We start from the raw sequence: 9158 nt of genomic DNA on the forward strand, positions 1-9158 counted from the left end.
ATTCCAGGGACTCAGGAGGCTAAGGCAGTAAAATTGAGAGTTTAAATCCACCCCGGACTATTTAGCAAGACCCTGCCTCAAAATAAAAAGGGTTAGGAATGTAGCTCTGTGGTCCTGCACTGACCTAGCACATCTGAGGCTTTGGGTTCAATCCCGGTACTAGGTGGGGGCAGGGGCTCTGGGTGTATCTATTTCACTTCAGTCCACGTGATAAAATGGTAACCTAGAAATGCTGCCTGACCCTGCAGGTTTTCAAGGGGATGTGAAAGAGGCTGCAGAGTGACTCCAGAGGCTACAATTTCAGATCTTGGGGGTATATTTTAAGGCAGTTTATGTCTTTGTGATATCTCCCATGTTCACAAGTCTGATGTTTTGATTTACCAGCTTCCCCACCACCACCACTGGATAGACAAGGGAGCTCCCTGCACAACCCACCACCAAAATTAATATTCTTAACTTAGGTGGGTTATTTCCATGTAGTTCCTCTTTGTGCAAAAGTTTTTTTCTTTTTCAGATCTGCACTTCTTGTCTTTTTGGCGGGGGTGGGAGTGGGGGTTCACATGGTATGGGGATTGACCCCAGGGGCACTCCACCATCGAGCTATATCACCAACCCTTTTTATTTTATTTTAAGACAGTCTTGGTAAGTTTCTGAGGCTATCCTCAAACTTATAATTCTGCCTTTTCCTCCTGAGTTGCTAGGATTGCAGGCATGGGCCACTACACCTGGTAGGTAGATAGATAGATAGATAGATAGATAGATAGATAGATAGATAGATAGATAATGATATACATATTTTATATGCTGCTGAGGATCAAACCCCGTGCCTCACACATGCGAGGCAAATGCTCTACCACTGAGCCACAACCCCAGCCCATATTTCTTACTTATTGACTTATGAACAAGCAACAAACTTGCACAGTTCAAAAGTAAAAACAGCTGAGCATGGTGACGCATGCCTGTAATCCCAGCAATTTGGGAAGCTGACGCAGGGGAAGGCAAGTTTGAGATCAGCCTTAACAATTTAGAAAGACCCTGTCTTAAAAAGATGAAAAATGTTGGGAATGTAGCTCAGTGGTAAAGTGCCCCTGGGTTCAATCCCCAGTGCCAAGGGAAAAAAAAAAAATCAAAAACATACAAAAGGGCATGAGAGGAGAAAATCTCTAACTATCCCATCCCCTGGTCCCCAGTTCCCCTCCAAGGAGATAAACTATGTTTTTAGAGATTCCTTCCACATATATTTCTAGACTTTTTAAAGGACATGATAGCACTCACACTATACCCAATTTTGTGTGCTTTCTTCCACTTGATGTTATACAGTAATAACATTGACCAAGAGTAAAATATTTTCTTGACATTCATAAATTGTGCAAATATGCACACGAAGAGAGATGAGCCATTTTGCTGTTCTACAGTTGGACAGTTAGGGTTTTCCCCATGAAATGCTCTGATTCTGTCCAGGATGAAACTATCCACATGGAAGCATCCAGCAATTGCAGCTTTGTTTAGACCTCAGTTGATCATATGTACCCTGGGGACACAGGGTCCTGGGGTCAGGACAAGACCCAGAGCCCAACCCCAAGGGATGAGCGGGGTGGTCCCTGGTCTGTGTGACCTTCAGGGGCCAGCTGTGTGGTCCAAGTCACAGAAGAGATATATTTAGCTGGATCAGATGCTACTGGCTGTCATGACCTAGAACTGTAGTATTGGTAAACAAATCAGAAGGGCCTGGCTGAAGTCAGCCTCCACCCCCTAGCCTTACTGGAGAGTGGCAGAGAGCCAAGAGGCTCATAAATAGAGATCTCCTGTGGCTTGTCACCTGCCCTCCCCCACATGGCATAACTTGGACTGCCCAGGAGGCACTGACCCTGGTTCCTACTCTTCCCTTTTTCCCTCTATCCCAGGCAATCCTAATTGTCCTTCTAGTTAATTCATTCATGTATTCATTCATTCTGTGGAAATCATTTATCCATTTATTTGTTCACTTAAAAAATATTTAGCACTAGAGATTAAACTCAGGGTCTTCTTACCACTAGCTATATCCCCAGTTCTTCTTATTCTTTATTTTGAGATAGCATCCTACTAAGTTCTAAATTCCTAAGGCTGCCCTTGAACTTGCCATCCTCCTGCCTTTGCCTCCTGAGCTGCACCAGAGAAACTGTCCTGTTCAGAAAAATTTTTGAGGGCCTGAAATAAGTCAGGCTGTGAGCTGAGCAGTGTGGAACACGGGAACTCCATCTCCTGTCCTCATGGTGCTTCACCCTAATGAGATGAGAGATCATCCAATAACTCATTAAGTACTGATGAAAAATAACAGTGACAAGAACAGTAATGACCAACACTCACAGGGTGCTTTAAAGTATATGGAATGTTTCCCCTTATCTAATTCCCCTTATCTAATGAGAAGTAGTTGTGATTATCAGTCCTGCCCTCCAGACAAGGAAATTCCAGTTTGGAGATATTAAATAACCTGGCCAAGGACTTTGCAGCAAGCAAGTGGAGCTCTGGTTTGATGGTTTTTGTTTTATTTTGTTTTGGTTCTGGGGATTGAACCCAGGGGCCCTCTACCACTGAACTACATTCCATCTCTTTTTTTTTTTTTTTTTTTTTTTTTTTAATTTTTATTTTGGGACAGGGTCTTTTCTAAGTTGCTAAGGGCCTTGCTAAGTTGCCCAGGCTGATCTCAAACTTGTGATCCTGCCTCATCCTCCAGAGTCAGTGGGATTATAGGTGTGTACCCCTGTGCCCTGCTATCTCTAGTGCCAAGTAGCTGGAAATAGAGGCACCTACCACCTCACCTGACTGGAGCTCTGGTTCTTGAACTAACTCTAAGCTCACATCCACCCTGAAAAGAAGGAGCCATTAGGACTAGACATGAACTAATTTCTGGTCCAGCTCTTCATTTTGTATTTGAGGAGATGTCTAAATAAATTAAAGGTGCCTTGCCTAAGATACACTGCATAGAACAGGGACAAGAACTTACGGACTTCTGGCCCAGTACGCTTGCTTTGCTTCTGAGTTACAATCCAGCGTCCGTGCCCAGGGTGAGGTCAGGCATCTTTGAGGTGGGAAGTGGTCATGGTCTCATGACCATGAGGTGGTCCCAGACCACCCCACATGTTGCATAGTCCCTCATCTAGGTAACAGCTCAAAGCACCCCTCCCAACTCCTACCCTGCCCTCACCAGAGCCTCTTGTTGGACTCTTGAGTGGGCTTTTGGCCAACAAGAGTGATGTAAGCATCTATATGCAGGCCCTGCTGGGATACCTCAAGACAGATTTGGTACCTGCCCTCAAGGGCTCACTATCTCCTGCTGAGCCAACAGGAATGGGGAAGATCTGACAAAGATGCGGTGCAATCAGTGGATTAACGTGCAAGAGAAAGGGCATAGGTGTCAGAGACACAGTGCAGGATCTCCAAACCAGACCTTAGTGGTTGTGGTTAGAAGTGGTTCCAGTGGTTCACCTCCTGTAAGCAATTTCTAAACCGAGCCCTGAAATCTGAGAGAAAAATCAGCCAAGCCAGATGGGGAAGAGACTTTCAGGGTGAGAGAGCAGAAGCACAAGACCCAAGGTATAAAGGCACCCGGCACATGGCAAGGATGTGGCAGGTTTCTGCCCATCTGCTACCATCTGTTCAGGCTGAGTGGCCTGTGAGCAGAATCCAGATCTTTCCTCTGTGAAACCCCATGGGTGAGGGCCTACTCTTGAGGACAGGTGAGGCAGGCACCCCATTAAGCAGCTGTCATTCTCTTACACTACATGGCCTCACCATCCCTTCCAGTCAGCAGCCCTCCCCCTCCTCTGCTGCTCCTGGTCTGGACCAGGCAGGACTGGGCCCATGAGGGGCTGTGCCAGGCTGGAGGCTTGAACTGGTGAGGAGGAGCCACTAGTGGTTACATTACTGACCCGATTCCCTTCCTCCACATCTCCATCACCATCAGGCTATGGCCAGGAAGGCCAGCTCCTCCTACAGGGACAGGAAATGGATGGTGGGAAGGGGGAAGCACCACTCCGTGACTGAGAGGCAACACCCCTCCAGTTTAGTACCCTGAGTTGGGGAGACTAGTAAAGGGCATCCCCTTTCCCCTGGTCTGTGTTTAAGGTCCTTGCCTTGACAGATGGAGGTAGAAAGGGACCTACCCAGGAAGGCAGTACTGTGGGTTGGCACTGCCCATTCCTGGCTGGCCTGCCCTTGCCCCAGTGACATCATGTTCACATTCCTGGGCTTTGCACATGAATGTTCAAATTGAATATTAGCCTGGGAGGTGGCTTGGCTTTCACGCTTGGTTACTGTTGAACTTTTTATGGAGTCTTTCCCTCCAAGGTGACGTATGACATTACATTCAGAAGAGTCATTTCCAAGGCTGAGGAGTAGCTCAGTGGTAGAGCGCTTGCCTAGCATGTGTGAAGCCCTGACTTCAATTCCCATTACCACAGAACCAAACAAAACATTAAGAGTAGAAGGGTCATTTCCCATAGGTCCCCTGTGCTCTCACTCCCCCTTAGGGACCAGTGCTGTGCTTTCTGCTGGGGTACACAGTTCCTGCGTTGGGGGGTGTTTGATTTTGTAGAGACAGAACTGCAAGCAGACCTTGTCCACACAACATATTGGGCACAAAACAGGTGGACAGAGGCAGCAGGACTGTACTGAGAAGGGGCACCAGCCCACTGGACACAGCAGCAGCAAGGTGCCAGTTTAGGTGATGAAAGCAAGGTGCCAGTTTAGCAAGAGTGGGAGAAGATGTTAGAAGGGTACCTGGGTGGAGATGGCAGTGGGAGCAGAGTCCGAGTGACTGGAAATGGAGCAAGGCAGGAGATGACAGGCAGCTTGGTTTACAGGGGTGATGGTGGAAGGGTCAGGGGTGGGCATTACTGCAGGGAAAGCAGGGTCCAGGCTGCTGTGGCACTTGTGCTGAGGGCTAGGAGTCAATGTTGAAGGCCATCTGTGTGGGAGGTTGTGTGTGTCCAGATTTGCATTTTGAATTATGTGGAAAATGAATCCACCAAGGAGAGGTCAGGTCAATAGGTAGGATCCAGATCAGAGCCAAGAACAGGGACTAAAGTGTTAGTCAGAGGAGGGTGAGAGTCAGGAGTATACACACAGTCCCCAGCTGAAGGAGGAGAGGTTAGGAAGAGAGAGGCCCAGGGTAAAGAAGGTACCACCAAGAAGGGTTGATAACCTGGCTGAATGTATTAGTCAGAGTTCTCTAGAGGAACAGAGTCAATAGGAAGTACTATTATAAAAGGGGATTTATTAGATTGGCTTACACAACCAGAAGTTGGATAGTCCAAAATGGCCATCTGCAGTTGGAGAGCTGGGAGAACCAGCAGCTGCACATTCCTAGACACAGAAGCCCCAGAATAAGTAGAATCAACAGTGCTACCCTAGTCCTGGACCAAGGCTTCTGGAAACTACCTAGAGAATCACTGGCAGTCTGCTTTGGAAGAGTGAAGAAGAGAGTCCAATATCCTCAGATGATAGAAGCAGTAATCAACAACCCCTTCAAGAGTTGAGCTTGCATCTGCATCTGCTTCCTTGTTCTTCCAGCTTTTATTCCATCCTATTGGGCATTGCTGCCCAGGCTTAGGGAGGGTCTCCACTTCAGTTCACTATCCCACATTCCAATCATTCCTAGACACGTCCTCACTGACACACCCAGAGGCCTCTTAATCATTGGTATCTCTTAATCCAATCAAGTTGACAATTCAAATTAACCATTTCACTGAACCTTCAGTGTGTCAAGCTCTCATACCCAAGGAAATGCCTGGAGTAGAGCTGAGGCCTGAGGTGGCCTGAATCAAGGAAAAGTAAGGAAGGGAAGGCCTGGTAGGGACTCTCCACAGGCAGTAAGAGGAAAGACTGAAGAGAATGATCTTCCCAGATTGCCACTTCAGGCTTTGTGCCTTGAGCTGAGCCTCTGCCACTGAGCTGGCAGGTGAAGGGTCCAGGCCTATAGAAAGGAGGGCAGAGGACAAGCAAAGCCATGCAGGCTTTGGCCAAGTCCCTCTGATAGTCATTGACTCCACTAATAACGAAAGCCACCCTGTTTGGCCCCAGTTCTCCATGGTCACCATGTAATTTATTATCCAAACTGGAATACTTTTGAGAGTTAAAGTAATAATTACTCCAGGAGGCTGAGTAAACTAGACCCGCCCTAAGCAGGCTGGGATATGTAGTCACTTTAGCCATGGGCAGAAGGCCAGCCTTGAGCTCCCACTCTTGGCCCTCAGAGACTCTTCCTATAACCCCTGAGCCCCTTGCCTGATCTTGGGTACTGAAGCGGGGCTTATAGCCTAGAACAACTGGACCCACCTCAGAGGCAGGCTTGAGAAAAGGAGGATCTCCCCCAATTGTGATCCTTCTCCCCACCAACCTCTGCTTCTCTGACAACTAACATGGGCACAGCTTTCACCCTTGGTTATTGTTGAATTTTATGGGGTCTTTCCCTCCAAGGTGACGTATGACATTACATTCAGAAGAGTCATTTCCAAGGCTGAGGGACCACAGCCCCTGAGGAATATGATCCTTCCTGTGGCCCAATGGGGTCAACCAGAAGCCCCTCAGAGCTTGCCAGTCCTAGAAAGGTACACAGAAGCCAGACATGTTTCCCACATCCTTGTCTGTCCACAGCCCCTATTGGCTGGTGTCCCCATCCTCTCTAAGCTGCGGTGCCCCACTCTCCTCCCTCCTGCGTGCCTTACATTTGCAGCTGGCTGCCAAGAGGCAGGCACCTCCAGTGCCCTCAGGTCCTTGGCTTTCCTCCAGCCCTCACCAATGCTTGCCTGGAACAGGAGTCACAACAGGCTCCTCAGCTCTAGTGGCTGCAACCCATCTTTCCCCACTATAAGCATAAGCTTCATCACAGCTCCAACACAATACTCAAGCCTCCCTAATTAATTTTTTGGGGGGGCAACCAGGGATTGAATTTAGGGGCACTCGACCATTGAGTCACATCCCCAGCCCTATTTTGTATTTTATTTAGAATCAGGATGTCACTGAGTTGCTTAGCACCTCGCTTTTGCTGAGGCTGGCTTTGAACTCAGCCTCCTGAGCCACTGGGATTACAGGCGAGCACCATAGTGCTGGCTCATGCCTGCCTACTTTAAAGAAGACAAAACAAACAAACAAAAATGAAAACAAACAAAAGATCCTTCTGTGGGAGGAAAAACATGAAAAAACAAAACATCATCACAGAACTGACTTTTCTGCAAGAAAACGCCTAACATTTCCTCTACATCTGACCCCAAGGTGGCTTCTGGCCTCCTCCCTAACACCCCAAAACTTCCACCACTCTGACAAATGCCAAATTCTGTCAGTGCTGCCCTCCTTTCCTAGAGGATCTCTCCAGCTGTTGGGCTCCTGTTGCTTCTTTAAGGCCCTCCACAGGGCAAAGCAAAGCAGCTTTGCCCCATTCTCAGAGTTCCAGATGTGAGGGTGGGGCTGTTTGTCTGTCTCCCACAGCTGGAGGTCAATGGCCCTCCTGCCTGTTATAGACTCAACAAATGGCTTATCCTTCCCACTAACTCCTGGTTGTCCAGGAAGACGCCCTGGCAGGATGGACAGGATGATTTCTGAGGTCTCTGTTAACTCTGGAATTCTTTAATACTTATGTCCAAAGTTGGGCACCCACCCTTCACCGCTCTCAAGATTTTCCCAACTGAAAAAGGGCACAAGAAGTTTAAAGTTGACTCAGGGACCCCCCAAGGGTCTCCAAACACCTCTCACGTTGACTGTAAACTCAAAAAACTATGTCTATAATAACACCCAAGGGGTTATTTTCTTCTGTCTCATTTCCTCAGCAGTATATGGTGGAGATTTCCAGAAGATACATGTGAAATTGCAACAGAGTGAATGCAGAAGCAGATAAGAGCCCTGCAGTTTCTATTAAGCCAGACATTAAAAATAAAAAATAATGCCACTTTTTTCACTAACTTCGCTTTGAAAAGTACCATCATTTTTTTCTAAAATTTCAACATGTGCTAGGCATGGTGGTACATGCCTATAGTCTTAGCACACAGAAGAGGCAGAAGAATTGCTTGAGCCCAGGAGTTCGAGGCCAGCCTGGGCAATATGGTGAGACCCCATCTCAAAAGAGAGAGAGAGAAAAAAAAAAAAAATGTAGCTGATTTATTGTTTGTTTTCAATGCTGGGGATTGAACCCAGGGCTTGATGCATGCTAAACATTTACTCTGCTACTGAACTCCACCCCCAGCCTTGTTTTTATTTTTTTATTTATTTCTTTATGGTACTGGGGATTGAACCCAGGGCCTTGTGCTTGCGAGGCAAACACTCTACCAACTGAGCTATCTCCCCAGCCCACTGTTTTTAATTTAAGTAATGAGTATGTTTTAAACTTCTCAATTTCTACTTCTAGTATAGTAAATATGGATGACTGTATTGCACATAAAGAAAAGTTCTCAGGGTCCTCAACAATCTTGGTAGAGGGGTCCTGAGACCCTAACACCTTCCCACATCCTCACTTGGCGCTTTGCTTCTCTCTCCTCTTGGTGGCCAAATCTCCTGAAACCCCGTCTGCTTTCCCCCACTGGCCTAGGAGGGCCTGGCCTTTTGGCTTCCCACCCCTGCTCCTGCAGTTCCTCACACGGAGACCTTCAAGGACCCTCTGGCATTTCATCCAGTGAATACTCCCCTGTCATTTCCCTCCACACCCTGGCAGCATGACAATGTTTCACACCTCCTAGAAACACCCATCCCTTTCCTGGTTCTCCTCCTACCCTCCAGTTGTGTTCCCAATTCCTCTTGCTTTACTCAGACCCCCAGCACTGGGGACCCCAACACTAAGCCTGCCCCATCCTCTTTTTCTCTCCCCTTATGGCCTTTAGCACCATCTGCATGTGTCGATCTCCAACTCTAGCCCAGATTTCTCTCCTGAGTTTTACACCAACACACCTAGCTGCCCCCAACATCCATGTGGATGGCATGGCCTCTCTCCCACAGGAAACCCGAACTTATGCCCACCCTTCCTTTTCCAGCTCCAAGGATGCATCTACCTTCACCCTTTGTTTTTCATCCATAGTTCCTGGTTCATAACTCCCTCTCCCAGGCAGGTCATAGAAACTCTAATCTTACACTCTCTGACATGTCTGATAGTAGATGATAAGACCCCCATTCAGTAGGGGTCCTGACCCATTCCT

General features: G+C 47.6%; 1 non-coding gene across 1 annotated transcript; it reads right to left on the reverse strand.

The window, feature by feature from the left end:
* Positions 1–8246: 8246 nt before the first annotated feature.
* On the reverse strand, positions 8247–8315 carry Trnaa-cgc (transfer RNA alanine (anticodon CGC)). Its single transcript has one exon. It is a non-coding gene; the product is annotated as a tRNA-Ala (tRNA).
* Positions 8316–9158: the final 843 nt, after the last annotated feature.

This window comes from Sciurus carolinensis, chromosome 2 (genome assembly GCF_902686445.1).
Source record: "Sciurus carolinensis chromosome 2, mSciCar1.2, whole genome shotgun sequence".
In the NCBI taxonomy this organism is placed as follows: Eukaryota; Metazoa; Chordata; class Mammalia; order Rodentia; family Sciuridae; genus Sciurus; species Sciurus carolinensis.